The 13543-nt window shown below is 44.4% G+C and overlaps 1 protein-coding gene across 1 annotated transcript in view; it reads right to left on the bottom strand.

The window, feature by feature from the left end:
- Positions 1-13543, bottom strand: part of DNAH8 (dynein axonemal heavy chain 8) — a 591778-nt gene that overhangs the window by 372132 nt on the left and 206103 nt on the right. The gene's annotated exons all lie outside the window — the stretch shown is intronic.

Here is a 13543-nt window from a genome sequence, read left to right as displayed (position 1 = left end):
ACATTAGCCCTGAAGGGGTTAAGGTGGTCAAGGAGGGGACACTTAACCTCTACAGTTGCACCTGACAGGAGACTCAGGGAATTATAATTACTAATTGCACGACATCCAGCTGAGGGAGACGATGGAAAATGATTAGAGGAGGTTTGTAATAGAAGGAGGATGCAGGGAGAGAGTCTGAAGTCATTCTCCAGGAGCAGAGGTGGGGAGGAGGAAACCCAATGTGGAAAATAAGCCCTGGGATCCAAGCCTTGGAAGAAGGGTCAACCCCAGAGAAGTTGTGAGGAAAGAAACCCTAAGAAAGCAGGATAGAAAGAAGCCCAGGGAAACATCTGCCAAGATGGGGATTGTATCGACTTTGGCAGCTGTTTCCCTGGGCTTCTTCCTACCCTACCTTCTCAGGCTTTCCTTCTCCACCCCTTTGGGTAAACCCCCATCCCTCAGGGTCAGAATCCCAGAGTTTCTGCTCCCCCATGAGATTTCTTCTTCTCTCCTCACTAGGCAAAGAAAGTGATTGCAGACTTCCACATTGAAGCTCTCTTCTGCTCTCACTTCCTGGCTTTATACAAGCCTCACCTACTCCTGCCCAGATGGGCTCTATCTTCAATTAGTGCTTGTCAGTTAAGCCTAAGTGTCCCTCCAGGTGGAGTTTTCTAGTTTAATTGGCCCCTATTGGGCCCCTTTACTTCTTTAGGACTGGTAAGGGATAAACACTCCATCATAACCACACCATGAAAGAGCTGCATCAAATATATGTGTACTTCCCACAACTGTATGGACAAATTGAGTAATTCCATGCACAAGTATCAGTATGTACATGCACCTATAGGATTTTGCCCCGCAATTGTCTATGTGTTTGGTTTTATCATTATACGGGCCTTTGAAAATTTGGCCCTCAGTACACTAAAATAGCGAATTATATATTCATTGTTGTTGTGGATGTATTATCTAATATTTCTTCTTAGACTACAAAACGTAAAGATGTAATTTTTGATGTGCAGCTGGAGATATAATTACTGTTTTGTTAAAAAAAGGAAAAAAACCAAGATGAGGCTATAAAATAACTCAGTGTTAGCCATTGTACACCATACTGTTATGTCACATTTGAGCAAAAAATTCTGCTTGAAAGGTTTTACTTTTAGAGTCCTGAGGACAACCATACTCCAACTCTTCTCTTGAAGTGGCCCCAACTCCTTCCCACTGCTGAGTGTCCCACTTTTCCCTCCCCTGTCTCAACTGAGTATCAAGTAATGAAAGCTCCTCTCTCCACTCCCAGTCTCTTATCTGAGTACAGACCAACTTTAGGCTCCATGCCAGCCTCTCTTGAGAAATACACTCTCCATATGTCTGACACCTCTCTTTCGCAGGTTCCTTGCATGAGAATGCATACAGAACAGGCAGTGAGGGAAAGCTGGACATATTGAGAAGACAAGCTGCATGAACCGGGAATGGTTCCCAGCAGGATTGATATGAAGCAAGTTAGGACTGTCTCTAAGCAACAGTCCCAACTGTGCTCAATGTGCCACTGAAAGAAACCCAAACTCATTGTATTTCCTAGTAATAGCTCCCTTCAATCTATTCTAGGAAACTGGACAGTCTTAATTATAATTAATAACTTAAAACTGAAAAGTGTCATAAGGATAAATGTTCTGCAGCAAAGAAAAAGAATGTATCAGTTTTATTTAAAGGGAATATAAATTTAACTGCACTTCCATTCTGCTTCTATTCTGTTTTCAGTTTTCAAATCAGAATAGTCAATCACAAGTAACAGAGGTGCTGTCTTTTGAATAACAGTTTATTTAATCATAATTGGAGTTTTTTGAGAGTGTTGTCTTTGTACAGTCACAGTTGTGGGATGTGTCCTTGGATGCTGCAGGACTTCTGAACCTTCTAAAAGAGCAGTGTCCATTGAGTGCTACATGAACTCTCTCTCACATTACCAAATATCCAGGGCTGAAGTTATATATAAGAGATGCAGTCCCCAACTATCTCATTTCCTTCTGCTAAATCTCAGAGTTCAAATCTCACCTAAGAACTGTCAGGAAGACGGGGATATGGGTTGGTAGTGTGAATATGCAGAGGCAACACTCTCAGAGAACTCCAGTTACTAGTGTAAACTAAAATTTTCTTCTGCATAGCGCCCTCTGCATGTGCCCACTACTTGTGAGAGTTTAGCTAGCAGTACAAACCACAAGAAGAGGTGGATGGAGAAGTACTAGTTGAATAGAGACTAAAAACTCACCTCCCAAAACAAACATCTATCATGGGAACTAAGGGTATGTTCTACACTGTGATTAAAAATCCATTGCACTGTGTTTCAGAGCCCAGGTCAGCTGACTTGGGCTCACAGGGCTCAGGCTGCACAGCTATAAAACTGCAGTGTAGACCCAAGGTCCCCCAAGTATGGGGCACGCCTCTCTAGGGGGACGTGGACCAACGTCCAGAGGGGCACAGAGGGGCTGGACCAGCCCCTGTGGGGGTGGGAGAGAGTGCCACCCAGCCCCATGCCAGCCCCCAGCCTCAGCTGCTGGCCACAGCTCCATTCCTGGCCCAGGTCCAAGGCTGGGGACAAAGGCTGGGAGTGGAGCTACACCTGGCTGCGGGCCTGCTACCAGCCCCCACAGCAGCCCAGCTGCAGCTCCACTCCTGTGCCCACTTCCAGCCTCTGGCCACAGCAGTGCTCCTGGCCCCAGATCCACTTCCCAGCTGGGGCCCAGCCTCAGCTCCCTGCATCCCCATTCCCCTGGAGCCATGGCCCTACTCCCGGCCCAACTTTGGGGTGGGCATAGACAGGGTAAGGGGGGACACGACCCTCAAAAGTTTGGGGACTGCTGGTGTAGACGTTTGGGCTGAGACAGAAGGCCTGGCTCTGAGACTCTGCCCTTGCGAGGTCTCAGAGCCCAGACTCCAGCCCAAGCCTGAACATCTACACTGCAATTTTATAGAGCCACAGCCCAAGCCTCTCGAGCCCAAGTCAGCTGACCTGGGCCAGCTGTGGTCATGATGTGGGTCTTTTATTGCAGTGCAGACATACCCTAAGTCAAGACAGTGGTGCAGAGTAGAAGCGTGTATTAAACTCAAAATAGCAGCCCTACCTATTTTTAGTAGAGATGTTACAAAGGCAGGCCATGGAATCTTCCTTAGCCTTAGTGGAGTGAGCTCTGAGTCTGTGAAAGGAAGATTAGTCAGCCTGCACTACGATCAAATCTTTTGGCAGATACAATTGCGAGGAGAAAAGCTTTGTTTAGAGACATGTGACACAGAGAGATCTCTCCCAACGGCTCAAATTATCCCTCTTCATCCTCGTGAGGATTCGACTGAGATCCCAGATCAAAACAGGGACTTTAAATGGAGGAAAGATTGATCAGTTCTTTGAAGAAATTCTATCAACGATGACCCTTACAGCATCAGCCCACAGGGAAACAGTACACAGAAATTGCTGAGAAAAGCACATGAATTCATGATATGGAAAGACTTAACAATTTAAGGTAAAGCATATATTCTAGGATTGAAAAATCAGAGCCAGAATATTTTGTATTTTTGAAAGTAGCATTTTTAATATAGATGATTTTCTACACTGAGAAGTATAAGCTGTACATTAGCAGAACAAGCAAGGCAGATGAAGTTAGACTCACCATGGTCTTAGTAGTTAAATTAAGAGATTTGAGATTGAAATGTTGAATTAGGCTAAGTCAACAGGAGATACAAGGAGATATAGCCATTTCTCAAGACAGCTTTTGGAGTTCTGTGAACACTGAATGTCTGGCCCAACCTGGTGCAATCAAAGGGTATGTCTACACAAGCTGCAGCAGTGAGCCTCCAAGTGCTAAAAACAGGTGTGTAGATATTGCAGTTTAGGTTCTGAAGGTTAGAGGGGGGCTTCAGAGCACAAGCTCCAGCCCATGTCACAAATTAAAAGCTCTGTCTACACAGCTATTTTTTGCATTGTAGCACAACCCTCGTGAGTCTGTTAACATGCCAGCTTGCTGTTGACTTCCAAGATCAACGCTGCAGGCTGCCACAGCCTGTGAAGATGTATCCAAAAGGACTCTGGCTTTATTTTGTTTTATTTTCCCAATTACTTGAATAATCAAGGCTTTGTTCCAACTCTAAAGGAAAATTACTGAGAGAAAATGTATGTCCATCATGCCCTCGATCATATTCTTGAACATTTCACATAAATATTGATGACAAACAAATCTGTTTCTGGGTGACTGCATTTCTGTGAGATCCAGTACACTATTAACTGTTTTAGTAACTGGTTTCAGAGTAACAACCGTGTTAGTCTGTATTCGCAAAAAGAAAAGGAGTACTTGTGGCACCTTAGAGACTAACCAATTTATTTAAGCATGAGCTTTCGTGAGCTACAGCTCACTTCATCGGATGCATACTGTGGAAAATACAGAAGATGTTTTTATACACACAGACCACGAAAAAATGGTTCTCTCCCCCCACCCCACTCTCCTGCTGGTAATAGCTTATCTAAAGTGATCACTCTCCTTACAATGTGTATGATAATCAAGGTGGGCCATTTCCAGCACAAATCCAGGTTTTCTCCCCCCACGCCCCCCAATTTGTGCTGGAAATGGCCCACCTTGATTATCATACACATTGTAAGGAGAGTGATCACTTTAGATAAGCTATTACCAACAGGAGAGTAGGTTTTGGGGGGGTGGGGGAAAACCTGGATTTGTGCTGGAAATGGCCCACCTTGATTATCATACACATTGTAAGGAGAGTGATCACTTTAGATAAGCTATTACCAGCAGGAGAGTGGGGTGGGGGGAGAGAACCATTTTTTCATGGTCTGTGTGTATAAAAACATCTTCTGTATTTTCCACAGTATGCATCCGATGAAGTGAGCTGTAGCTCACGAAAGCTTATGCTCAAATAAATTGTTTAGTCTCTAAGGTGCCACAAGTACTCCTTTTGTTTTAGAACTCTTTGAGTTAATTTGGCTGAGCACAACCCTGCTTCTTCTCAAGGACATCATCCTTGACGGTGAGTTGTAGAAATTCCTTACTTGGTGCACAGGCACTTTTGGGGTCTGTCAAGGTTCCTCCCCCACTCTGAACTCTAGGATACAGATGTGGGGACCTGCATGAAAAACCTCCTAAGCTTATCTTTACCAGCTTAGGTCAAAACTTCCCCAAGGTACAAAATATTCCACCCGTCGTCCTTGGACTGGCCGCTACCACCACCAAACTAATACTGGTTACTGGGGAGAGCCGTTTGGACGCGTCTTTCCCCCCAAAATACTTCCCAAAACCTTGCACGCCACTTCCTGGACAAGGTTTGGTAAAAAGCCTCACCAATTTGCCTAGGTGACTACAGACCCAGACCCTTGGATCTGAGAACAATGAAAAAGCATTCAGTTTTCTTACAAGAAGACTTTTAATAAAAATAGAAGTAAATAGAAATAAAGAAATCCCCCCTGTAAAATCAGGATGGTAGATATCTTACAGGGTAATTAGATTCAAAAACATAGACAACCCCTCTAGGCAAAACCTTAAGTTACAAAAAAGATACACAGACAGAGATAGTTATTCTATTCAGCACAATTCTTTTCTCAGCCATTTAAAGAAATCATAATCTAACACATACCTAGCTAGATTACTTACTAAAAGTTCTAAGACTCCATTCCTGGTCTATCTCCGGCAGAAACCAGCATATAGACAGACACACAGACCTTTTGTTTCTCTCCCTCCTCCCAGCTTTTGAAAGTATCTTGTCTCCTCATTGGTCATCTTGGTCAGGTGCCAGCAAGGTTACCTTTAGCTTCTTAACCCTTTACAGGTGAGAGGAGCTTTCCCCTGGCCAGGAGGGATTTCAAAGGGGTTTACCCTTCCCTTTATATTTATGACAGGGTCATACAGTGTCTGACGTGTCCTTGTGTCCTGTACCATGGGCATAAAGGATGGAGCTGTCCCAACTGCCCCCCAATCCCTTTGCTAAGACAGAACCCGTGTTACAGGATTTCACAATAGGGAGATGGCTGGTCGTAGGAGATATATATTGACAACACATCTAAGAATGACACTTACTGTACGGAAAGTAACCATTTCTTCTTCAAGTGCTTGTCCACATATAGTCCGCTCTTGGTGTCTCATAAGCAGTGACCTGATGCAAGGAGATGGGTGCTCGGAATCTACTTAAAGATTGTAGTACCACTCTGCCAAAAGAAGCATCAGACCTTGATGATTCTATCATGGAATTTTTGTTGTTGTTGATTTTCAGGCCTAACTCAACAAAGTGTCAGAAAATTTGATGAATGGAATTCTCCAATTGTTGATGTTACTTCCCTCGGACCAGGGTTACTGTTACTCCTCATTTCTGAAGTGAGCCACTAACACTGATAAGCATTTGGCGATGCTCAGTGCTGTCAATAGTCTAAAGTGTAGAACCCTGAATTGGTAGTGAGGCTCTCCTTCTTGAAACCTTTGGCATTTTCCATGAGAGGTGTGACTGGAGATATGGAAGTATGCATCTTGCAAAGCAAGAGTTAGAATCCAGTCCTGTAGATCTATCAATGGAATTATGGAGCCCATAGTTACCACTTTGAAGTTGAAGTGGCAAAAGAAGGCATTGAGACACCTCAAATCCAGGATATGATGCTATCCCCTTTTTCTTTCGTATTAGAAAATAATTGGAATAATAACCCTTCCCCCTGTACTGAAATGGAAATTCCTCTCTTGCTCCTAGATCAAGAAGGGATTGCACTTATTGAAGTGAGAAGAATGCCTGAATCACAGCAGGGAAAGGGGGTGAGTGGTAGGCAGTGTACACAACTACCCCACCAAGATTATTTCTAGAACTCAGCAGTCTGATGTTATAAGGCTTCATGCTCCTCGAAAATAATAAAGGCAGTCCCCAAATGGGAGGAAGAAATGGTAAAGGTCTTGTGGACTGATTGCTGGACAACCATCGACCAACACACCAAAAGGATTGCTTTGAAGTGGTCACAGCATGATAGGTGGCTGATGTAGACGTCAGAGGTCTCCTGTTTTGGAAGCACTGCCTCTTGGAGGTTTATAGAGCCACTGATGGTAAAAGGCATTCAAGAATGTTCTCTGCCTAAAATATGACTGTAATCATCCCTGCTTCCTTTTAGGAGCTGATGTATATGTTTTGTGACAGGGCAAAGCCAGATGGCTATAGTAAAGTAGTGAGGAACAGGTATGTTAGCCCCAGGCTAAACAAATCCCTGGTACCATGGTAACCAAATGGCAGTTGCTCCAGGTTAATCAAGACACCTGGGGCCAATTAAGATCCTTCTAGAAAGCAGTGGAGATAGTTAGGTTGATTGAGACACCTAAAGCCAGTCAAGGGCTGGCTGGAACTAGTTAAAAGCCTCCCAATTAGTCAGTGAGGCGCACGTAGCAGGAGCTGTAGGAGGAAGCCACTCTGCTGGCAGAACTAAGCAGTACAAATCCATATCAGGCACAAGGACGGAGGCCCTAAGGTAATGGTGAAGGAGATATTGAGTGAGGGCTGCAGTGGGGAAGTGGCCCAGGGAATTGTACACGTCCTATTTCCAAAAAGTCAGCTACCATAGCTGCTACTATTAGGGTCCCTGGGCTGGAGCCCAGAGTAGAGGGCGGGCCCGGGCTCCTCCCTCCTCTCCCCGATTAATCACTGAGACTGGGAGACAATAGAGACTGTGTGAGGGAGGGTTGCTTCTCCTCATCTCCCTTGCTGGCTTATGATGAAAATGGCTCAGTAAGCTATGACCCTTGCCTCTAGAGAGAGAAGGGCTACATGGAGGGTCACAGTGAGCCTCTGAGGCTAGTGAAATCCGCCAGGAAACGCGGGACCCCCAGAGACAAGGACAGAGCTTTGTCACTGTTTCTAGAAGGGTCCTTTGACAAATGCAGAATGTCATCTATCTTTCTGCTTACGAGTTTAAAACTCTCAAAAGGGATGTCTTAAATTCTCATCTTCTCCTCCGTTGGGATGCCTGAATACTGAGGCCAAGATACTCTCCTCATGGTGATCAAGGTTGCCATGGACTGAGTCACAGTGGTGGAGGTGTCTAATGAAGCCTAGAGAGTCATCTGAGCTATAAGCTGCCCTTCAGTAATCAAAGATTTGAATACTCCTGCTTTGTAAAGTACTTGAAGATCTACTGATTAAAAGTGCTATATAAGAGGTAGATATTGTTATTATTGAGGAAGTCTGTTAATGAAGTCTGAGAACTTATGCCAATTTCGGTAATCATACCTCTCTTACAGTGCTTGATAGTTAGCAATTCTTAATTTCAGAGTGGCTGTGAATAGTTCTTCCTCACAAAAAAAATCCAGCTGTTTGGGCTCCTTGTTCAATGGTGTCATTTTTGGATGTTGTTTGTTCCTCTCCTGTGCTGCTGCAACCACCATGGAACCAAGTATATGTGCGCAGACAGGTATACAAGTCCAGTGGACAACACCTGGTACCTCTTCTCCTCTTTCTCAGAGATTGGTGCAACACTTGCAAAGTTTGCCAGATGTTTTTTGTCATTAAGAGCTAGCAGTAGCTGACCAGGCGTGGAAATATGCAGTACATCAAAGAGATTGTGGGAGCTCTCTTCTAGTACGTCCACAGGTGTTTCCAGAGACTCCTCAATATGACTGTTTAAGTCCTCAAAGGTCTTAGTCATCCAACTGGATTGGTGTGCATGAAACCACGGCTTCGTCTGGGACAATGATGAGATGACAGCTGGTGTAGTGTATTCCTCCACAGAAGGAAGTTCCTCCTCAGAAATTTTCTCTGTATGCTCAGTCGGATGTATGGGGCTTCGTCCAGCGTGGCACAGCACGTCGCAGGAATGGACTCGGGCCACCTCAGCTGCTCAGCCAGCATTGCCTGGGGGTGGAGGAAATATGGATTGCTAGCCATTCCACAGGCTGCCAGCTGGGCTGGAGGCATGGCCTCAGGGGAAAGACAGAGGAGAAGCGGGGCAGGGGGGACATGAGGAGCAGGGCAGTGGGGGGAAAGTTCTCGCCATTCCTGCGGGACCCCCAAATTGGCCGGGGCCCTTGGACACAGGCCCCATTGGCCCATGCGATAATCCACCACTGTCCATAGTTAGGGCTACATCTGTTTATGGAGCTAGCGGCTGATCCAGAGCTCATTAGGGCACTTCTGGACTCAGACTTTCATGTTTGGTCAGGTCTGATGAGAGCCACATAGCCCTCTGAGAGAGAAATAATTTGAGACAAGCCTCTCTTTACCTTTTTGAAAAAAACTTGCAAATGAAGCATTTATTGGGGATATGCTCCTCTCTGAGGCAAAAGAGGAATCTTATGTGATCCTCCTGTGAACATTATAGTCTCACCACAGAAGGGGAAGTATTGAACACAGGAGACTTTGGTTCAGTCATTCCTACATCCTGGTACCAGAGAAATATATTTCCTCTCAAACCAAAACAATTAAAAAACAAAAATAGTAAGGAGTAAACCTGTGGGACTACAGGCAAAACTACTCTAATGACATGAATAAATAAACTGTCAAGGTTCCTCCCCCACTCTGAACTCTAGGGTACAGATGTGGGGACCTGCATGAAAACCTCCTAAGCTTACTTTCACCAGCTTAGGTTAAAACTTCCCCAAGGTACAAATTAATTTTATCCCTTGTCCCTGGATCTCCACTGCCACCACCAAACTCTAACTGGGTTTACTGGAAAACGTAGTTTGGACACGTCTTTCCCCCCAAAATCCTCCCAACCCTTGCACCCCACTTCCTGGGGAAGGTTTGGTAAAAATCCTCACCAATTTGCATAGGTGACCACAGACCCAAACCCTTGGATCTGAGAACAATGAAAAAGCATTCAGTTTTCTTACAAGACGACTTTTAATAGAAGTAAAGAAATCACCTCTGTAAAATCAGGATGGTAGATACCTTACAGGGTAATAAGATTCAAAACATAGAGAATCCCTCTAGGCAAAACCTTAAGTTACAAAAAAAGACACACAGACAGGAATAGTCATTCTATTCAGCACAGTTCCTTTCTCATCCATTTAAAGAAATCATAATCTAACACATACCTAGCTAGATTACTTACTAAAAGTTCTAAGACTCCATTCCTGGTCTATCCCCGGCAAAAGCAGCATAACGACAGATACAGACCCTTTGTTTCTCTCCCTCCTCCCAGCTTTTGAAAGTATCTTGTCTCCTCATTGGTCATTTTGGTCAGGTGCCAGCAAGGTTACCTTTAGCTTCTTAACCCTTTACAGGTGAGAGGATTTTTCCTCTGGCCAGGAGGGATTTTAAAGGGGTTTACCCTTCCCTTTATATTTATGACATAAACTATTAGTATTTAAAATTAAATACACAACAACTGATTTAGTGTGTGCATGAAGACAAAAGAGACTGCTGGGATTCCATCTCATAGCCATGGATGGTAAAAAGGATCTGAGGGGCAGCTGGGCCCACTCTTCCCTTTACAACCTCAATACAACGCATAACGTCATATGCAAGATCAAAAAGATTTTGCTCCCAAGTGTACGCAGCTCATGTGCACCACAAATGGAATATATATGTACAACCAACCTGAAGAAGACCCAGAGGATTTCTGATGTAATTGTCAAGCTCACAGACATTCCACAATGGCTCCTGAAGTTCTGAACTAGCAAGTGTTGAAGTGGCCTCATCCAAAGTTGAGCAAAGGATGTTTCATGGAGGCCATGAGACCCAGCAACTGAGGCAAAATTTCACTGTCTGACATGAGTTCTGCTTCAACACAGAGTACATATGGTCTGAGAGGTTCAAAATCCTTTTACTTCAGAAGGAAGGTGTTGGCCTGAATCTAGCCCAGAATGGCTCTAATTAAAGAGATCCTGGGATGGGACCGTTGAGGATTTTTTCAATGTATGAGGAGATTCACAGATTGAAATAGGTTGCAAGTTCCTTCTGCTGAGGCTTTTAAGACTTTTCAAGATGGCTGAATTCATTACTCATCTAAGCTAGGGACTGCTATAAAGAGCACAATGATCAACCGTTCTCTATGTCCACTGAAGGTAGGACAAGAAGTAATGGGTAAAATCTGCAGAAAGGGAGATTTAGTTAGCTATTAGGAAAAGCTTTCTCACTATATGGATAGTAAAGCACTGGAATATGCTTCCAAGGGAGGTTGTGGAATCCCCATAATAGAAAGTTTTTAAGAACAGGTTAGACATACACCTGTCGGGGATGGTCTAAGTATACTTGGTTCAGCCTCACATACAGGGTCCCTCTCAAGGTGCCTTCCAGCCCTACATTTCTATGACTCTATAAAATCTGAGGTACTGAAAGTGGAATGGCCTGACTGCAATACGAAAGTAAACATTTTTCAAACTGAAAATCCCAAATCAATCTTACAAGGAAAGTGAAAGGATTATGAAAGACAAAGTGAGTATCTGAAACTTAAAACTCTTGATGTATCTGTTTAACTTTCCAAAGTCCATGATTAGGGTGAAGACCATTATCCTTTCGCAAAAAGAGTACCCTGAATAGATTTTTCCCCCTCTGTACTCCTCTGCAATGTTTTCTACAGATACTATCTTCAGGAGGGGAGAGACTTGATCTCAACATCTTCTCATTAGAGGGATCCCTTAAAAGAGATATCTTGGGAGGAAGCAGGGAGTGGAACTAGATTGAGTAGCCACACATCATGGTTTCTAGGACCCAAAAGTCTTTAATTCCATGTCCCGATACAAGAAACTGTGATAGACGATCACCATAAGAAGGTCAGGAGCAATGGCTGATTTGAGGGTCTCAAACATCCTGTCAAATCTGTAGCCTTACAGACAAACACTCAGGCTGAAAGGAGAATAAACCAGATAACTGAAAACCAATAAGGCATTTGACTTGGTACCATGTGTCATTTTGATTAAAAAAACTAGAATGATATAAAATATGGCACACTTTGAATGGATTAAAAAGTGGCTAATTGACAGAAATACGTGTCCTTCATGTCGAGAGCTGTGAACCACACTCCCTTCTGAAAGGAGGGGATTATAGAGGCCAGAGTAATCATCCTGAATTTCAGCTTTCGGATAAAGATGTTCAACTGCTGAAGGTCCAAGAGGGGTCTCCACCCTCTGTCTTTTTTGGGGATTAGAAAATATGGGGAATAGAACCTCTCCTCTGGTATTGAAGTGGGACACTCTCTGTCACACCCGACATTACAGGGATTCCACTTCCTGTGAAGAATGAGTTGGTGAGAGGGGTCCCTGAAGTGGCATTGGGAAGCTGGTTTGTGTGGTGGGAAAGAAAGAAACTCTATAGAGTATCCCTCATGGATAATCTCCAGAAACCAAGTGTCCATGGTGATCTTGTTCCAACTGTGGGCAATAAAGTAAGATGGTCTCGAAAGATGACCAGAGAAGTAGGTGGCATCAGTGGTGGTACGTGGGTCTTGATGTGCATGCCAAAAAAAGGGCCTCTGGTCTGTTGCTGGGAGTGTTTGGAGAGTGTAGCAGTGGAGGGAGCTAAGAAATTGGACCGCTAAATCCTTTGTCATGTACGAGGAGGTTCAGGTAGACACTGGTAGTACAGGGTATGCAAACGGGGGTATTCGTGGTCTAAAGGTCTGTTTCTAGTGTTTTCTCCTGTGGGCTGCAGTGTAAATCCCCAGGGATTGCAGGGTGGATCTTGAGTCCTTGACAGAGTGTAGAGACTCATCTGTCTTTTCATTTAAAAAGTTGGACTTGTCAAAGGCGAGGTCTCGTATAGTATTTTGGGCCTCTCTTGGGATGACTGGAACCATAAGTCCCTTCACATGATCCTTTGGCCAAAGATCTGGATGTTGTATCTGTAGCATCTACCACAGCCTGGAGAGCCACCTTTGCTACCAATTTTCCCTTGTCCAGAGATGATAGAAACTGGGCTCAGTCTTCCATGGGCAGTTTGTCTTTAAATTCTGCAATGTTCTGTAGGTTAAAATTGTATTTTGCTAATAAAGTGTGGTAATTAGCTATATGAAATTGGAGGCCTCTGAAGGAGAATACGTTCCTACCCAGGAGGTGCAGTCTCTTTGACCCTTTATTTGGCAGGGTAGATTTTTGGTAATGTGGCCAAGCTCTCTCCATAGCTGCCTGTACCACCAACGACTTAGGTGCAGATGGGAAAACAAGAAGTCAGCACTCTTGGCCAGCACAAAATAGCATCTTTTGGCTCTTTTTGGCATAGGAGCACGAGATCCTGGTGTGTACCAGATGCTCTGGCCGGTTCTAATATGGCCTCATTGATTGGAAGGGCCTCCTGGTTGGTCCCTGTGGTTATAAAATGTCCAGGAATCAATGTTGAGGGTCCTGAGCCTCCTCTAGCAGGATATGTAGATCATTAGTGACCCTTCGCAACAATTCCTGATATTGCCAGTGTTTATCCAGTGGAGAGGATGATGAAGGAGTGGTTGCAGAGTCCAGAGACTATAAGGAAGATCCCATCAGAACCAGCAGTACCAGTGGAACCAGGTCTGGTTCTTCCTCCTCACACATTGACGGAACCAGCTGATGAGAGGGGGAGAAGCGGTATGACTCCTGAGAAGTTCCTACCAGGGAGCCCCAATAAGGCCAGAAGGAAGAATCCA

This window comes from Eretmochelys imbricata, chromosome 3 (assembly GCF_965152235.1).
Source record: "Eretmochelys imbricata isolate rEreImb1 chromosome 3, rEreImb1.hap1, whole genome shotgun sequence".
Classification (NCBI taxonomy): domain Eukaryota; kingdom Metazoa; phylum Chordata; order Testudines; family Cheloniidae; genus Eretmochelys; species Eretmochelys imbricata.
This window is presented reverse-complemented; position numbering and strand designations above follow the sequence as displayed.